Source organism: Megalopta genalis, unplaced genomic scaffold (assembly GCF_051020955.1).
Source record: "Megalopta genalis isolate 19385.01 unplaced genomic scaffold, iyMegGena1_principal scaffold0030, whole genome shotgun sequence".
In the NCBI taxonomy this organism is placed as follows: domain Eukaryota; kingdom Metazoa; phylum Arthropoda; class Insecta; order Hymenoptera; family Halictidae; genus Megalopta; species Megalopta genalis.
Window position 1 is genome coordinate 2,237,501 of NW_027476099.1, and position 19,055 is coordinate 2,256,555.

The 19,055-nt window shown below is 35.5% G+C and overlaps 2 non-coding genes across 2 annotated transcripts; both read right to left on the reverse strand.

Annotated features, from left to right (window-relative positions):
• Positions 1-780: 780 nt before the first annotated feature.
• On the reverse strand, positions 781-935 carry LOC143261035 (5.8S ribosomal RNA). Its single transcript, XR_013035276.1, has one exon. It is a non-coding gene; the product is annotated as a 5.8S ribosomal RNA (ribosomal RNA).
• Positions 936-2,262: 1,327 nt separating this feature from the next.
• Positions 2,263-4,183, reverse strand: LOC143261018 (small subunit ribosomal RNA). The gene has a single exon (XR_013035265.1). It is a non-coding gene; the product is annotated as a small subunit ribosomal RNA (ribosomal RNA).
• Positions 4,184-19,055: the final 14,872 nt, after the last annotated feature.

Consider the following 19,055-nt stretch of genomic DNA (forward strand, 5'->3'; position numbering starts at 1 on the left):
GGGGCGACCGACAAACGGTTTTCCCGTAGAACCAGACTCGCGATTGCGTTGACACACACATCATAGCCACACCAATAGAAGAGTTTTAGGACGGTAACCCGGGTGGGGTGTTCTTTACTCAGAATATGTGCAACATCGGATCTATATAGCCATCGATACAATTCGTACACAAATGTGTCGTACGAAGAGAGAGACTTTTTTTCCTCTGGCAACATAACGGTAAGAGACATCCTTCCACACTCATAGGTTCCACTCCCTGGGGCTATGATATATATATATACATATAAATTCAAATTCGAAGCAACGGTCACAATTCTACTCTATATTTTTGCGGGTTATGTGTTCTTTCGTTCAATTTCTTTCATGCGTTCGTTCGATCTCTGTACACAGTCTTCACATAGGACAGACTCGTGTAGTACGCTTTCGTGGGTTAAACCCATCTCGTTTCATTTCAGGCGACGTCGGGAGCGCGTTGAAAATGTACCAGTGAAATCTCGATAGTTCTACGGATACGAATCGTCCCGAAAAAGATTTTGTCACCGCTTCGAAGCGGTGTTTCAGACGGGCGGACGTATATAAAACATATACGACACACGACACCGCCTTCCACACTCACGCTAGTTCGAACACGATTTCCATCTCTCTCGAAGACTGTTAGACGTACGTAAAATTTCTCAATATTCATAGGACCGCGACAAACGCCGACGAAGCGCCCATCATTCGCTCGTACGTATATAGGCAACAAGTGCCATCAACGCAAGCAGTTTATAAGTACGTAAACGACCCTCAGCCAGGCGTGGTCCAGGAATTGTATCCGTGGACCGCAATGTGCGTTCGAAATGTCGATGTTCATGTGTCCTGCAGTTCACACGTTGACGCGCAATTAGCTGCGTTCTTCATCGACCCACGAGCCAAGTGATCCACCGTTCAGGGTAATTTTTCCCTTTTATTCTCTCATATATATAATGTGTATTTGCTATCCACCACATTTTTGTGTTATATTTCGGAACAAGCCGATACCCGAAGAGCTCCAACCAGCGCGCGAAGGAGATTCGGGAGTCGTCGTACAACGACATAATTGTCCCTTAAAGAACGAGATATTTCCGTCGAAACCATATATATATGTACGAGCAAATCCAAAACCACTGTTTTCTTGCAAGTTCGACGGTCGGAGCGAATAGAACATTGAAAAGCCTTCTATCGAAGAAACACAGAGAGTATATCACCTCCAAAAACGACGGGGATATGGATATTCAAACTGGACAATTATCAACCCGATACTGGATTCGAAAAGTTTCTCTCTCCTTTCGTCGTTATTTACACCGGACGGACTCACGGCCGGCTCTAGCTGGGTGTCATATATATATACGTCCCACGCTCATGCTGCCACTAGCGCGCAACAGAGTAGGGTGTCAATGACAACGACACAGCATTGAAACGAGCTACACAAGCCGGTCTCTCTTGATACCAATGTAAACGAGCATTAAGTTATCTTCAGACTGCCCGATATTTTCGTCCTTTGGACTTTCCCAACGATTCCTTTTTTTCTTTTTTTTTTTACACCACAGCGAAGACTTGAGGAAGCGTGATTAGCACGCTCGCATCCCTCCCTGTCCTACTACAACTGTGTGTGTGTGTGTAAAGAAAGAAAAAAGAATACATTGGCTTTCTCTCTATCGAGAAGATGGCCTACGCAACGCAGATCAAAGGCCTAATACGTGTAATATAATACGCGTCTGGCCGTGTATAAATCACGCACGAATGATCTGGTCGGGCCCAACTCTTCTCGTACGCTTATTTTTCCGTGTTGGGGCACTATCATAAAATCACACAAACCCCAACACGTGTGTGTCTTGGAAGGAAGATGGCCTACGCAACGCAGATCAAAGGCCTAATACGTGTAGTACACACGTCTGCCGTGTAAATCACGCACGAATGATCTGGTCGGGCCCAACTCTTCTCCACCACACCACATCCCAACTTTGTACATTTTTATATATTTTTGTGCGTTGGGGCACCTTCATAATCACAAACCCCAACAACACATATATCTCTCTCTCTTTGAAAGATTTGTTGTGGCCTACGCAACGCAGATCAAAGGCCTAATACGTGTAGTACACACGTCTGGCCGTGTAAATCACGCACGAATGATCTGGCGGGCTCAACAATATCTTTTTTTTTTATATGAATTCTTATCCACAAACTAATCGAATTCATTTTCTCTCCTCCTCTCCTCTCTCTTTGAGATATATTGGAACATTGTAATGATCCTTCCGCAGGTTCACCTACGGAAACCTTGTTACGACTTTTACTTCCTCTAAATAATCAAGTTTGGTCATCTTCCCGGCATCATCGGCAATGCCGAAACATTGCCGCGCACCAGTCCGAAGACCTCACTAAATCATTCAATCGGTAGTAGCGACGGGCGGTGTGTACAAAGGGCAGGGACGTAATCAACGCGAGCTTATGACTCGCGCTTACTGGGAATTCCTCGTTCATGGGGAATAATTGCAAGCCCCAATCCCTAGCACGAAGGAGGTTCAGCGGGTTACCCGGGCCTTTCGGCCAGGGAACACACGCTGATTCCTTCAGTGTAGCGCGCGTGCGGCCCAGAACATCTAAGGGCATCACAGACCTGTTATTGCTCAATCTCGTGCGGCTAGAAGCCGCCTGTCCCTCTAAGAAGATTTGTTTGTACGTTGGTAGTAAAAACCCCACCGGCAGAAGCCGAGAGCCTTCGAGATACCATAATTACGTCTATTTAGCAGGCTAGAGTCTCGTTCGTTATCGGAATTAACCAGACAAATCGCTCCACCAACTAAGAACGGCCATGCACCACCACCCACCGAATCAAGAAAGAGCTATCAATCTGTCAATCCTTCCGGTGTCCGGGCCTGGTGAGGTTTCCCGTGTTGAGTCAAATTAAGCCGCAGGCTCCACTCCTGGTGGTGCCCTTCCGTCAATTCCTTTAAGTTTCAGCTTTGCAACCATACTTCCCCCGGAACCCAAAAGCTTTGGTTTCCCGGAAGCTGCCCGCCGAGTCATCGTAGGAACTTCGGCGGATCGCTAGCTGGCATCGTTTATGGTTAGAACTAGGGCGGTATCTGATCGCCTTCGAACCTCTAACTTTCGTTCTTGATTAATGAAAACATTTTTGGCAAATGCTTTCGCTTCTGTCCGTCTTGCGACGATCCAAGAATTTCACCTCTAACGTCGCAATACGAATGCCCCCATCTGTCCCTATTAATCATTACCTCGGGGTTCCGAAAACCAACAAAATAGAACCGAGGTCCTATTCCATTATTCCATGCACACAGTATTCAGGCGAAGGTAGCCTGCTTTGAGCACTCTAATTTGTTCAAAGTAAACGTACCGGCCCACCTCGACACTCAGTGAAGAGCACCGCGATGGGATATTAGTTGGACCGCCCCGTGAAGAGCAAAGCCCACCGGTAGGACGTACCACATAATGCCAGTTAAACACCGCGAGCGATGAACCGACACTGTGACACACAGATTCAACTACGAGCTTTTTAACCGCAACAACTTTAATATACGCTATTGGAGCTGGAATTACCGCGGCTGCTGGCACCAGACTTGCCCTCCAATGGATCCTCGTTAAAGGATTTAAAGTGTACTCATTCCGATTACGGGGCCTCGGATGAGTCCCGTATCGTTATTTTTCGTCACTACCTCCCCGTGCCGGGAGTGGGTAATTTGCGCGCCTGCTGCCTTCCTTGGATGTGGTAGCCGTTTCTCAGGCTCCCTCTCCGGAATCGAACCCTGATTCCCCGTTACCCGTTACAACCATGGTAGGCGCAGAACCTACCATCGACAGTTGATAAGGCAGACATTTGAAAGATGCGTCGCCGGTGCTATAAGACCATGCGATCAGCACAAAGTTATTCAGAGTCACCAAAGCAAACGATGGACGAGTGTAAACACCCGCCACCGATTGGTTTTGATCTAATAAAAGCGTTCCTACCATCTCTGGTCGGAACTCTGTTTTGCATGTATTAGCTCTAGAATTACCACAGTTATCCAAGTAAATTTTAGTACGATCTAAGAAACCATAACTGATTTAATGAGCCATTCGCGGTTTCACCTTAATACGGCATGTACTGAGACATGCATGGCTTAATCTTTGAGACAAGCATATGACTACTGGCAGGATCAACCAGGGAACTATACAATATGTATATATAAAATGGACAAAATTTAAATCCTTTTCCATCGTCGCCTGTTTCATATATATATGTCAGGTCGACACACCACTTTTCTCTTTCAAATATGTACAAGTTTTGCCACATTCCGCGCTTGTAACATATCTTCTTTAACGCTCAATTTCTTTCATTTTTCTACCATACAGATATTTTACCGTACGCCCAAAAACGTACGTATTATATTTTTGTTCTATCGTAAAATCACATTTTTCTACGTACGCCAGCTTCGTACGTTTCTATCTTTGCCTTCATAAAATCACAAGATAATTTTATCTTCAAGAGTCTCGCTATTAACATCTTGTAAGATAAATGTACGTCCCAGCTAAAACGTACAAATACTTCAAGTTAAGTAATAATATATCATCGCTATTGACAAATTTTTAAGATCCAAGACACAGTTCTCTCTATATGTTTTAATATTTTTTATGTACTCAAATATATTCAAAGGAAAAAGTACATGGGTGATGCCATAGTCGTGGAAGCGCGTACGCTCACGCTGATCTTCTGACCGCCGGAAGCACGAAACCTCTGATCTGGGCAAAATCGGCAAGCCGAGGAAGAACGGACAGGACACATGCTGGACTGGCGAGAAAGCGTGTTCTTCCGCTCGCGCTAGGCATTTCGATTTCTGACACCTCTTGATTTAAAAAATCAGTTTTTTGATAGTTTTCTCTCTCCACTGGGCTATTCATTTTAGCCACAGTTTTCAATTGGTACGATTTGCTTCCAAATCTTACAGATGCATTTTAAAAAATTTTTCCATCGCTCGGACAGAAGAGTCGATTGCTCAGTGAGTACGAGTATACATACAAAGTGCATACGGGTAACCAACCCCGTAGGGCTTGCCACATATGGGCCATTCGGTCAAAGACACCGACCCGTGGCCACGCTGTGTGGAGAAAAGTCCGTAACGTAAACGGCACGAAACAGTCAGGACCGAAGCCCCGAAGGAGCTCTGAGACAGCTTCTCGACCGAGATCGTAGAATTGGCCCAAAACCCGCTCTGCTCCGTCCGCCTCGCACGGACCGTGTATCTCTTATAGATACCGAACGGCCGGCAAGGACGCCGGCGCCGCCGGCCGAATAGCACGCGCGCTTATGAGTGTAAACCGCTGCGGCAACAGACCGCCCGGCCGTGCTGTTGTAACATAGCGCGTGAACGAACGAAAAAAATTTTTATAGTAAACATTAAAATAAATTACACTACCGTAAACTAGACAAAAAATTACACATTTTTTCCCAATATGAAAATTTTCACAAACTTTTTAAAGTCCCATCGCATCGAGTAAACTTTTTTAATAACGCGTCCGCACGATTCTAAATGCTTAATCCATATGTGAAATCGTTCACTGATCACGAATATCGTATTTAAAAAAATTACAAAAATTTATTTTTCAAAATAATCAAAAAAAACCGAAAAATCACAAGAGTAAAGTACCATTATTTTAAACAACATGTCGTTCTAAATGCTTAATCCCTATGTAAAAAAGTTATTTAAGCAAGAATATGTAATTGAAAAAAATTAGAAAAATTTATTTTAGCCGTAAATCGAAAATAATGGGGACACCGGAGCTGTTCGAAGCGCCGAGACGCGCCGCGTACGGCCGAATATTTTCAAAGTCCCAACGTACCGATCAAGAGTAAAGTACCAATTTCCTACATTAGATTTCGTTCTAAATGCTTAATCCCTATGTAAAAACGTTAGTTAAGCAAGAATATCGTATTTTTAAAAAAATCTAATGATAGGATTTTCCAGAAAATTGAAAAAACCGAAAAATGTCAAGAGTAAAGTGCCATTTTCTGACATTAGATTTCGTTCTAAATGCTTAATCCCTATGTAAAAACGTTAGTTAAGCAAGAATATCGTATTTTAAAAAAAATCTAATGATAGGATTTTCCAGAAAATTGAAAAAACCGAAAAATGTCAAGAGTAAAGTGCCATTTTCTGACATTAGATTTCGTTCTAAATGCTTAATCCCTATGTAGAAACGTTAGTTATGCAAGATTATCGTATTTTTAAAAAAATCTAATGATAGGATTTTTCAGAAAATTGAAAAAACCGTAAAATGTCAAGAGTAAAGTGCCCTTATTTTAAACATTATATCGTTCTAAATGCTTAATCCCTATGTAAAAAAGTTATCTAAGCAAGAATATGTTATTGAATAAAATGAGAAAAATTTATTTTAGCCGTAAATCGAAAATAATGGGTCGAGCGAATCGGTCGATTGCGCCGAGACGCGCTATGATGCAACAGACGAGCGATTGGAACGCCCGAATATTTTCAAAGTCCCAACGTACCGGTCAAGAGTAAAGTACCATTTTCCTACATTAGATTTCGTTCTAAATGCTTAATCCCTATGTAAAAACGTTAGTTAAGCAAGAATATCGTATTTTAAAAAAAATCTAATGATAGGATTTTCCAGAAAATTGAAAAAACCGAAAAATGTCAAGAGTAAAGTGCCATTTTCTGACATTAGATTTCGTTCTAAATGCTTAATCCCTATGTAGAAACGTTAGTTAAGCAAGAATATCGTATTTTTAAAAAAATCTAATGATAGGATTTTCCAGAAAATTGAAAAAACCGAAAAATGTCAAGAGTAAAGTGCCATTTTCTGACATTAGATTTCGTTCTAAATGCTTAATCCCTATGTAGAAACGTTAGTTATGCAAGATTATCGTATTTTTAAAAAAATCTAATGATAGGATTTTTCAGAAAATTGAAAAAACCGTAAAATGTCAAGAGTAAAGTGCCCTTATTTTAAACATTATATCGTTCTAAATGCTTAATCCCTATGTAAAAAAGTTATCTAAGCAAGAATATGTTATTGAATAAAATGAGAAAAATTTATTTTAGCCGTAAATCGAAAATAATGGGTCGAGCGAATCGGTCGATTGCGCCGAGACGCGCTATGATGCAACAGACGAGCGATTGGAACGCCCGAATATTTTCAAAGTCCCAACGTACCGATCAAGAGTAAAGTACCATTTTCCTACATTAGATTTCGTTCTAAATGCTTAATCCCTATGTAAAAACGTTAGTTAAGCAAGAATATCGTATTTTAAAAAAAATCTAATGATAGGATTTTCCAGAAAATTGAAAAAACCGAAAAATGTCAAGAGTAAAGTGCCATTTTCTGACATTAGATTTCGTTCTAAATGCTTAATCCCTATGTAGAAACGTTAGTTAAGCAAGATTATCGTATTTTTAAAAAAATCTAATGATAGGATTTTTCATAAAATTGAAAAAACCGTAAAATGTCAAGAGTAAAGTGCCCTTATTTTAAACATTATATCGTTCTAAATGCTTAATCCCTATGTAAAAAAGTTATCTAAGCAAGAATATGTTATTGAATAAAATGAGAAAAATTTATTTTAGCCGTAAATCGAAAATAATGGGTCGAGCGAATCGGTCGATTGCGCCGAGACGCGCTATGATGCAACAGACGAGCGATTGGAACGCCCGAATATTTTCAAAGTCCCAACGTACCGATCAAGAGTAAAGTACCATTTTCCTACATTAGATTTCGTTCTAAATGCTTAATCCCTATGTAAAAACGTTAGTTAAGCAAGAATATCGTATTTTTAAAAAAATCTAATGATAGGATTTTCCAGAAAATTGAAAAAACCGAAAAATGTCAAGAGTAAAGTACCATTTTCCTACATTAGATTTCGTTCTAAATGCTTAATCCCTATGTAGAAACGTTAGTTAAGCAAGATTATCGTATTTTTAAAAAAATCTAATGATAGGATTTTTCATAAAATTGAAAAAACCGTAAAATGTCAAGAGTAAAGTGCCCTTATTTTAAACAATGTATCGTTCTAAATGCTTAATCCCTATGTAAAAAAGTTATTTAAGCAAGAATATGTTATTGAAAAAAATTAGAAAAATTTATTTTAGCCGTAAATCGAAAATAATGGGGACACCGGAGCTGTTCGAAGCGCCGAGACGCGCCGCGTACGGCCGAATATTTTCAAAGTCCCAACGTACCGATCAAGAGTAAAGTACCAATTTCCTACATTAGATTTCGTACTAAATGCTTAATCCCTATGTAAAAACGTTAGTTAAGCAAGAATATCGTATTTTTAAAAAAATCTAATGATAGGATTTTCCAGAAAATTGAAAAAACCGAAAAATGTCAAGAGTAAAGTGCCATTTTCTGACATTAGATTTCGTTCTAAATGCTTAATCCCTATGTAGAAACGTTAGTTATGCAAGATTATCGTATTTTTAAAAAAATCTAATGATAGGATTTTTCAGAAAATTGAAAAAACCGTAAAATGTCAAGAGTAAAGTGCCCTTATTTTAAACATTATATCGTTCTAAATGCTTAATCCCTATGTAAAAAAGTTATCTAAGCAAGAATATGTTATTGAATAAAATGAGAAAAATTTATTTTAGCCGTAAATCGAAAATAATGGGTCGAGCGAATCGGTCGATTGCGCCGAGACGCGCTATGATGCAACAGACGAGCGATTGGAACGCCCGAATATTTTCAAAGTCCCAACGTACCGATCAAGAGTAAAGTACCATTTTCCTACATTAGATTTCGTTCTAAATGCTTAATCCCTATGTAAAAACGTTAGTTAAGCAAGAATATCGTATTTTAAAAAAAATCTAATGATAGGATTTTCCAGAAAATTGAAAAAACCGAAAAATGTCAAGAGTAAAGTGCCATTTTCTGACATTAGATTTCGTTCTAAATGCTTAATCCCTATGTAGAAACGTTAGTTAAGCAAGATTATCGTATTTTTAAAAAAATCTAATGATAGGATTTTTCATAAAATTGAAAAAACCGTAAAATGTCAAGAGTAAAGTGCCCTTATTTTAAACATTATATCGTTCTAAATGCTTAATCCCTATGTAAAAAAGTTATCTAAGCAAGAATATGTTATTGAATAAAATGAGAAAAATTTATTTTAGCCGTAAATCGAAAATAATGGGTCGAGCGAATCGGTCGATTGCGCCGAGACGCGCTATGATGCAACAGACGAGCGATTGGAACGCCCGAATATTTTCAAAGTCCCAACGTACCGATCAAGAGTAAAGTACCATTTTCCTACATTAGATTTCGTTCTAAATGCTTAATCCCTATGTAAAAACGTTAGTTAAGCAAGAATATCGTATTTTTAAAAAAATCTAATGATAGGATTTTCCAGAAAATTGAAAAAACCGAAAAATGTCAAGAGTAAAGTGCCATTTTCTGACATTAGATTTCGTTCTAAATGCTTAATCCCTATGTAGAAACGTTAGTTAAGCAAGAATATCGTATTTTTAAAAAAATCTAATGATAGGATTTTTCAGAAAATTGAAAAAACCGTAAAATGTCAAGAGTAAAGTGCCCTTATTTTAAACATTATATCGTTCTAAATGCTTAATCCCTATGTAAAAAAGTTATCTAAGCAAGAATATGTTATTGAATAAAATGAGAAAAATTTATTTTAGCCGTAAATCGAAAATAATGGGTCGAGCGAATCGGTCGATTGCGCCGAGACGCGCTATGATGCAACAGACGAGCGATTGGAACGCCCGAATATTTTCAAAGTCCCAACGTACCGATCAAGAGTAAAGTACCATTTTCCTACATTAGATTTCGTTCTAAATGCTTAATCCCTATGTAAAAACGTTAGTTAAGCAAGAATATCGTATTTTAAAAAAAATCTAATGATAGGATTTTCCAGAAAATTGAAAAAACCGAAAAATGTCAAGAGTAAAGTGCCATTTTCTGACATTAGATTTCGTTCTAAATGCTTAATCCCTATGTAGAAACGTTAGTTAAGCAAGATTATCGTATTTTTAAAAAAATCTAATGATAGGATTTTTCATAAAATTGAAAAAACCGTAAAATGTCAAGAGTAAAGTGCCCTTATTTTAAACATTATATCGTTCTAAATGCTTAATCCCTATGTAAAAAAGTTATCTAAGCAAGAATATGTTATTGAATAAAATGAGAAAAATTTATTTTAGCCGTAAATCGAAAATAATGGGTCGAGCGAATCGGTCGATTGCGCCGAGACGCGCTATGATGCAACAGACGAGCGATTGGAACGCCCGAATATTTTCAAAGTCCCAACGTACCGATCAAGAGTAAAGTACCATTTTCCTACATTAGATTTCGTTCTAAATGCTTAATCCCTATGTAAAAACGTTAGTTAAGCAAGAATATCGTATTTTTAAAAAAATCTAATGATAGGATTTTCCAGAAAATTGAAAAAACCGAAAAATGTCAAGAGTAAAGTGCCATTTTCTGACATTAGATTTCGTTCTAAATGCTTAATCCCTATGTAGAAACGTTAGTTAAGCAAGAATATCGTATTTTTAAAAAAATCTAATGATAGGATTTTTCATAAAATTGAAAAAACCGTAAAATGTCAAGAGTAAAGTGCCCTTATTTTAAACATTATATCGTTCTAAATGCTTAATCCCTATGTAAAAAAGTTATCTAAGCAAGAATATGTTATTGAATAAAATGAGAAAAATTTATTTTAGCCGTAAATCGAAAATAATGGGGACACCGGAGCTGTTCGAAGCGCCGAGCGCGCCGCGTACGCCCGAATATTTTCAAAGTCCCAACGTACCGATCAAGAGTAAAGTACCATTTTCCTACATTAGATTTCGTTCTAAATGCTTAATCCCTATGTAAAAACGTTAGTTAAGCAAGAATATCGTATTTTAAAAAAAATCTAATGATAGGATTTTCCAGAAAATTGAAAAAACCGAAAAATGTCAAGAGTAAAGTGCCATTTTCTGACATTAGATTTCGTTCTAAATGCTTAATCCCTATGTAGAAACGTTAGTTATGCAAGATTATCGTATTTTTAAAAAAATCTAATGATAGGATTTTTCAGAAAATTGAAAAAACCGTAAAATGTCAAGAGTAAAGTGCCCTTATTTTAAACATTATATCGTTCTAAATGCTTAATCCCTATGTAAAAAAGTTATCTAAGCAAGAATATGTTATTGAATAAAATGAGAAAAATTTATTTTAGCCGTAAATCGAAAATAATGGGTCGAGCGAATCGGTCGATTGCGCCGAGACGCGCTATGATGCAACAGACGAGCGATTGGAACGCCCGAATATTTTCAAAGTCCCAACGTACCGATCAAGAGTAAAGTACCATTTTCCTACATTAGATTTCGTTCTAAATGCTTAATCCCTATGTAAAAACGTTAGTTAAGCAAGAATATCGTATTTTAAAAAAAATCTAATGATAGGATTTTCCAGAAAATTGAAAAAACCGAAAAATGTCAAGAGTAAAGTGCCATTTTCTGACATTAGATTTCGTTCTAAATGCTTAATCCCTATGTAGAAACGTTAGTTAAGCAAGATTATCGTATTTTTAAAAAAATCTAATGATAGGATTTTTCATAAAATTGAAAAAACCGTAAAATGTCAAGAGTAAAGTGCCCTTATTTTAAACATTATATCGTTCTAAATGCTTAATCCCTATGTAAAAAAGTTATCTAAGCAAGAATATGTTATTGAATAAAATGAGAAAAATTTATTTTAGCCGTAAATCGAAAATAATGGGGACACCGGAGCTGTTCGAAGCGCCGAGACGCGCCGCGTACGGCCGAATATTTTCAAAGTCCCAACGTACCGATCAAGAGTAAAGTACCATTTTCCTACATTAGATTTCGTTCTAAATGCTTAATCCCTATGTAAAAACGTTAGTTAAGCAAGAATATCGTATTTTTAAAAAAATCTAATGATAGGATTTTCCAGAAAATTGAAAAAACCGAAAAATGTCAAGAGTAAAGTGCCATTTTCTGACATTAGATTTCGTTCTAAATGCTTAATCCCTATGTAGAAACGTTAGTTAAGCAAGAATATCGTATTTTTAAAAAAATCTAATGATAGGATTTTTCATAAAATTGAAAAAACCGTAAAATGTCAAGAGTAAAGTGCCCTTATTTTAAACATTATATCGTTCTAAATGCTTAATCCCTATGTAAAAAAGTTATCTAAGCAAGAATATGTTATTGAATAAAATGAGAAAAATTTATTTTAGCCGTAAATCGAAAATAATGGGGACACCGGAGCTGTTCGAAGCGCCGAGCGCGCCGCGTACGCCCGAATATTTTCAAAGTCCCAACGTACCGATCAAGAGTAAAGTACCATTTTCCTACATTAGATTTCGTTCTAAATGCTTAATCCCTATGTAAAAACGTTAGTTAAGCAAGAATATCGTATTTTAAAAAAAATCTAATGATAGGATTTTCCAGAAAATTGAAAAAACCGAAAAATGTCAAGAGTAAAGTGCCATTTTCTGACATTAGATTTCGTTCTAAATGCTTAATCCCTATGTAGAAACGTTAGTTATGCAAGATTATCGTATTTTTAAAAAAATCTAATGATAGGATTTTTCAGAAAATTGAAAAAACCGTAAAATGTCAAGAGTAAAGTGCCCTTATTTTAAACATTATATCGTTCTAAATGCTTAATCCCTATGTAAAAAAGTTATCTAAGCAAGAATATGTTATTGAATAAAATGAGAAAAATTTATTTTAGCCGTAAATCGAAAATAATGGGTCGAGCGAATCGGTCGATTGCGCCGAGACGCGCTATGATGCAACAGCCGAGCGATTGGAACGCCCGAATATTTTCAAAGTCCCAACGTACCGGTCAAGAGTAAAGTACCATTTTCCTACATTAGATTTCGTTCTAAATGCTTAATCCCTATGTAAAAACGTTAGTTAAGCAAGAATATCGTATTTTAAAAAAAATCTAATGATAGGATTTTCCAGAAAATTGAAAAAACCGAAAAATGTCAAGAGTAAAGTGCCATTTTCTGACATTAGATTTCGTTCTAAATGCTTAATCCCTATGTAGAAACGTTAGTTAAGCAAGATTATCGTATTTTTAAAAAAATCTAATGATAGGATTTTTCATAAAATTGAAAAAACCGTAAAATGTCAAGAGTAAAGTGCCCTTATTTTAAACATTATATCGTTCTAAATGCTTAATCCCTATGTAAAAAAGTTATCTAAGCAAGAATATGTTATTGAATAAAATGAGAAAAATTTATTTTAGCCGTAAATCGAAAATAATGGGTCGAGCGAATCGGTCGATTGCGCCGAGACGCGCTATGATGCAACAGACGAGCGATTGGAACGCCCGAATATTTTCAAAGTCCCAACGTACCGATCAAGAGTAAAGTACCATTTTCCTACATTAGATTTCGTTCTAAATGCTTAATCCCTATGTAGAAACGTTAGTTAAGCAAGATTATCGTATTTTTAAAAAAATCTAATGATAGGATTTTTCATAAAATTGAAAAAACCGTAAAATGTCAAGAGTAAAGTGCCCTTATTTTAAACAATGTATCGTTCTAAATGCTTAATCCCTATGTAAAAAAGTTATTTAAGCAAGAATATGTTATTGAAAAAAATTAGAAAAATTTATTTTAGCCGTAAATCGAAAATAATGGGGACACCGGAGCTGTTCGAAGCGCCGAGACGCGCCGCGTACGGCCGAATATTTTCAAAGTCCCAACGTACCGATCAAGAGTAAAGTACCAATTTCCTACATTAGATTTCGTTCTAAATGCTTAATCCCTATGTAAAAACGTTAGTTAAGCAAGAATATCGTATTTTTAAAAAAATCTAATGATAGGATTTTCCAGAAAATTGAAAAAACCGAAAAATGTCAAGAGTAAAGTGCCATTTTCTGACATTAGATTTCGTTCTAAATGCTTAATCCCTATGTAGAAACGTTAGTTATGCAAGATTATCGTATTTTTAAAAAAATCTAATGATAGGATTTTTCAGAAAATTGAAAAAACCGTAAAATGTCAAGAGTAAAGTGCCCTTATTTTAAACATTATATCGTTCTAAATGCTTAATCCCTATGTAAAAAAGTTATCTAAGCAAGAATATGTTATTGAATAAAATGAGAAAAATTTATTTTAGCCGTAAATCGAAAATAATGGGTCGAGCGAATCGGTCGATTGCGCCGAGACGCGCTATGATGCAACAGACGAGCGATTGGAACGCCCGAATATTTTCAAAGTCCCAACGTACCGATCAAGAGTAAAGTACCATTTTCCTACATTAGATTTCGTTCTAAATGCTTAATCCCTATGTAAAAACGTTAGTTAAGCAAGAATATCGTATTTTAAAAAAAATCTAATGATAGGATTTTCCAGAAAATTGAAAAAACCGAAAAATGTCAAGAGTAAAGTGCCATTTTCTGACATTAGATTTCGTTCTAAATGCTTAATCCCTATGTAGAAACGTTAGTTAAGCAAGATTATCGTATTTTTAAAAAAATCTAATGATAGGATTTTTCATAAAATTGAAAAAACCGTAAAATGTCAAGAGTAAAGTGCCCTTATTTTAAACATTATATCGTTCTAAATGCTTAATCCCTATGTAAAAAAGTTATCTAAGCAAGAATATGTTATTGAATAAAATGAGAAAAATTTATTTTAGCCGTAAATCGAAAATAATGGGTCGAGCGAATCGGTCGATTGCGCCGAGACGCGCTATGATGCAACAGACGAGCGATTGGAACGCCCGAATATTTTCAAAGTCCCAACGTACCGATCAAGAGTAAAGTACCATTTTCCTACATTAGATTTCGTTCTAAATGCTTAATCCCTATGTAAAAACGTTAGTTAAGCAAGAATATCGTATTTTTAAAAAAATCTAATGATAGGATTTTCCAGAAAATTGAAAAAACCGAAAAATGTCAAGAGTAAAGTGCCATTTTCTGACATTAGATTTCGTTCTAAATGCTTAATCCCTATGTAGAAACGTTAGTTAAGCAAGAATATCGTATTTTTATAAAAATCTAATGATAGGATTTTTCAGAAAATTGAAAAAACCGTAAAATGTCAAGAGTAAAGTGCCATTATTTTAAACAATGTATCGTTCTAAATGCTTAATCCCTATGTAAAAAAGTTATTTAAGCAAGAATATGTAATTGAAAAAAATTAGAAGAATTTATTTTAGCCGTAAATCGAAAATAATGGGGACACCGGAGCTGTTCGAAGCGCCGAGACGCGCCGCGTACGGCCGAATATTTTCAAAGTCCCAACGTACCGATCAAGAGTAAAGTACCATTTTCCTACATTAGATTTCGTTCTAAATGCTTAATCCCTATGTAAAAACGTTAGTTAAGCAAGAATATCGTATTTTTAAAAAAATCTAATGATAGGATTTTCCAGAAAATTGAAAAAACCGAAAAATGTCAAGAGTAAAGTGCCATTTTCTGACATTAGATTTCGTTCTAAATGCTTAATCCCTATGTAGAAACGTTAGTTAAGCAAGATTATCGTATTTTTAAAAAAATCTAATGATAGGATTTTTCATAAAATTGAAAAAACCGTAAAATGTCAAGAGTAAAGTGCCCTTATTTTAAACATTATATCGTTCTAAATGCTTAATCCCTATGTAAAAAAGTTATCTAAGCAAGAATATGTTATTGAATAAAATGAGAAAAATTTATTTTAGCCGTAAATCGAAAATAATGGGTCGAGCGAATCGGTCGATTGCGCCGAGACGCGCTATGATGCAACAGACGAGCGATTGGAACGCCCGAATATTTTCAAAGTCCCAACGTACCGATCAAGAGTAAAGTACCATTTTCCTACATTAGATTTCGTTCTAAATGCTTAATCCCTATGTAGAAACGTTAGTTAAGCAAGATTATCGTATTTTTAAAAAAATCTAATGATAGGATTTTTCATAAAATTGAAAAAACCGTAAAATGTCAAGAGTAAAGTGCCCTTATTTTAAACAATGTATCGTTCTAAATGCTTAATCCCTATGTAAAAAAGTTATTTAAGCAAGAATATGTTATTGAAAAAAATTAGAAAAATTTATTTTAGCCGTAAATCGAAAATAATGGGGACACCGGAGCTGTTCGAAGCGCCGAGACGCGCCGCGTACGGCCGAATATTTTCAAAGTCCCAACGTACCGATCAAGAGTAAAGTACCAATTTCCTACATTAGATTTCGTTCTAAATGCTTAATCCCTATGTAAAAACGTTAGTTAAGCAAGAATATCGTATTTTTAAAAAAATCTAATGATAGGATTTTCCAGAAAATTGAAAAAACCGAAAAATGTCAAGAGTAAAGTGCCATTTTCTGACATTAGATTTCGTTCTAAATGCTTAATCCCTATGTAGAAACGTTAGTTATGCAAGATTATCGTATTTTTAAAAAAATCTAATGATAGGATTTTTCAGAAAATTGAAAAAACCGTAAAATGTCAAGAGTAAAGTGCCCTTATTTTAAACATTATATCGTTCTAAATGCTTAATCCCTATGTAAAAAAGTTATCTAAGCAAGAATATGTTATTGAATAAAATGAGAAAAATTTATTTTAGCCGTAAATCGAAAATAATGGGTCGAGCGAATCGGTCGATTGCGCCGAGACGCGCTATGATGCAACAGACGAGCGATTGGAACGCCCGAATATTTTCAAAGTCCCAACGTACCGATCAAGAGTAAAGTACCATTTTCCTACATTAGATTTCGTTCTAAATGCTTAATCCCTATGTAAAAACGTTAGTTAAGCAAGAATATCGTATTTTAAAAAAAATCTAATGATAGGATTTTCCAGAAAATTGAAAAAACCGAAAAATGTCAAGAGTAAAGTGCCATTTTCTGACATTAGATTTCGTTCTAAATGCTTAATCCCTATGTAGAAACGTTAGTTAAGCAAGATTATCGTATTTTTAAAAAAATCTAATGATAGGATTTTTCATAAAATTGAAAAAACCGTAAAATGTCAAGAGTAAAGTGCCCTTATTTTAAACATTATATCGTTCTAAATGCTTAATCCCTATGTAAAAAAGTTATCTAAGCAAGAATATGTTATTGAATAAAATGAGAAAAATTTATTTTAGCCGTAAATCGAAAATAATGGGTCGAGCGAATCGGTCGATTGCGCCGAGACGCGCTATGATGCAACAGACGAGCGATTGGAACGCCCGAATATTTTCAAAGTCCCAACGTACCGATCAAGAGTAAAGTACCATTTTCCTACATTAGATTTCGTTCTAAATGCTTAATCCCTATGTAAAAACGTTAGTTAAGCAAGAATATCGTATTTTTAAAAAAATCTAATGATAGGATTTTCCAGAAAATTGAAAAAACCGAAAAATGTCAAGAGTAAAGTGCCATTTTCTGACATTAGATTTCGTTCTAAATGCTTAATCCCTATGTAGAAACGTTAGTTAAGCAAGAATATCGTATTTTTAAAAAAATCTAATGATAGGATTTTTCAGAAAATTGAAAAAACCGTAAAATGTCAAGAGTAAAGTGCCATTATTTTAAACAATGTATCGTTCTAAATGCTTAATCCCTATGTAAAAAAGTTATTTAAGCAAGAATATGTAATTGAAAAAAATTAGAAGAATTTATTTTAGCCGTAAATCGAAAATAATGGGGACACCGGAGCTGTTCGAAGCGCCGAGACGCGCCGCGTACGGCCGAATATTTTCAAAGTCCCAACGTACCGATCAAGAGTAAAGTACCATTTTCCTACATTAGATTTCGTTCTAAATGCTTAATCCCTATGTAAAAACGTTAGTTAAGCAAGAATATCGTATTTTTAAAAAAATCTAATGATAGGATTTTCCAGAAAATTGAAAAAACCGAAAAATGTCAAGAGTAAAGTGCCATTTTCTGACATTAGATTTCGTTCTAAATGCTTAATCCCTATGTAGAAACGTTAGTTAAGCAAGAATATCGTATTTTTAAAAAAATCTAATGATAGGATTTTTCATAAAATTGAAAAAACCGTAAAATGTCAAGAGTAAAGTGCCCTTATTTTAAACATTATATCGTTCTAAATGCTTAATCCCTATGTAAAAAAGTTATCTAAGCAAGAATATGTTATTGAATAAAATGAGAAAAATTTATTTTAGCCGTAAATCGAAAATAATGGGGACACCGGAGCTGTTCGAAGCGCCGAGCGCGCCGCGTACGCCCGAATATTTTCAAAGTCCCAACGTACCGGTCAAGAGTAAAGTACCATTTTCCTACATTAGATTTCGTTCTAAATGCTTAATCCCTATGTAAAAACGTTAGTTAAGCAAGAATATCGTATTTTAAAAAAAATCTAATGATAGGATTTTCCAGAAAATTGAAAAAACCGAAAAATGTCAAGAGTAAAGTGCCATTTTCTGACATTAGATTTCGTTCTAAATGCTTAATCCCTATGTAGAAACGTTAGTTATGCAAGATTATCGTATTTTTAAAAAAATCTAATGATAGGATTTTTCAGAAAATTGAAAAAACCGTAAAATGTCAAGAGTAAAGTGCCCTTATTTTAAACATTATATCGTTCTAAATGCTTAATCCCTATGTAAAAAAGTTATCTAAGCAAGAATATGTTATTGAATAAAATGAGAAAAATTTATTTTAGCCGTAAATCGAAAATAATGGGTCGAGCGAATCGGTCGATTGCGCCGAGACGCGCTATGATGCAACAGACGAGCGATTGGAACGCCCGAATATTTTCAAAGTCCCAACGTACCGGTCAAGAGTAAAGTACCATTTTCCTACATTAGATTTCGTTCTAAATGCTTAATCCCTATGTAAAAACGTTAGTTAAGCAAGAATATCGTATTTTAAAAAAAATCTAATGATAGGATTTTCCAGAAAATTGAAAAAACCGAAAAATGTCAAGAGTAAAGTGCCATTTTCTGACATTAGATTTCGTTCTAAATGCTTAATCCCTATGTAGAAACGTTAGTTAAGCAAGAATATCGTATTTTTAAAAAAATCTAATGATAGGATTTTTCAGAAAATTGAAAAAACCGTAAAATGTCAAGAGTAAAGTGCCATTATTTTAAACAATGTATCGTTCTAAATGCTTAA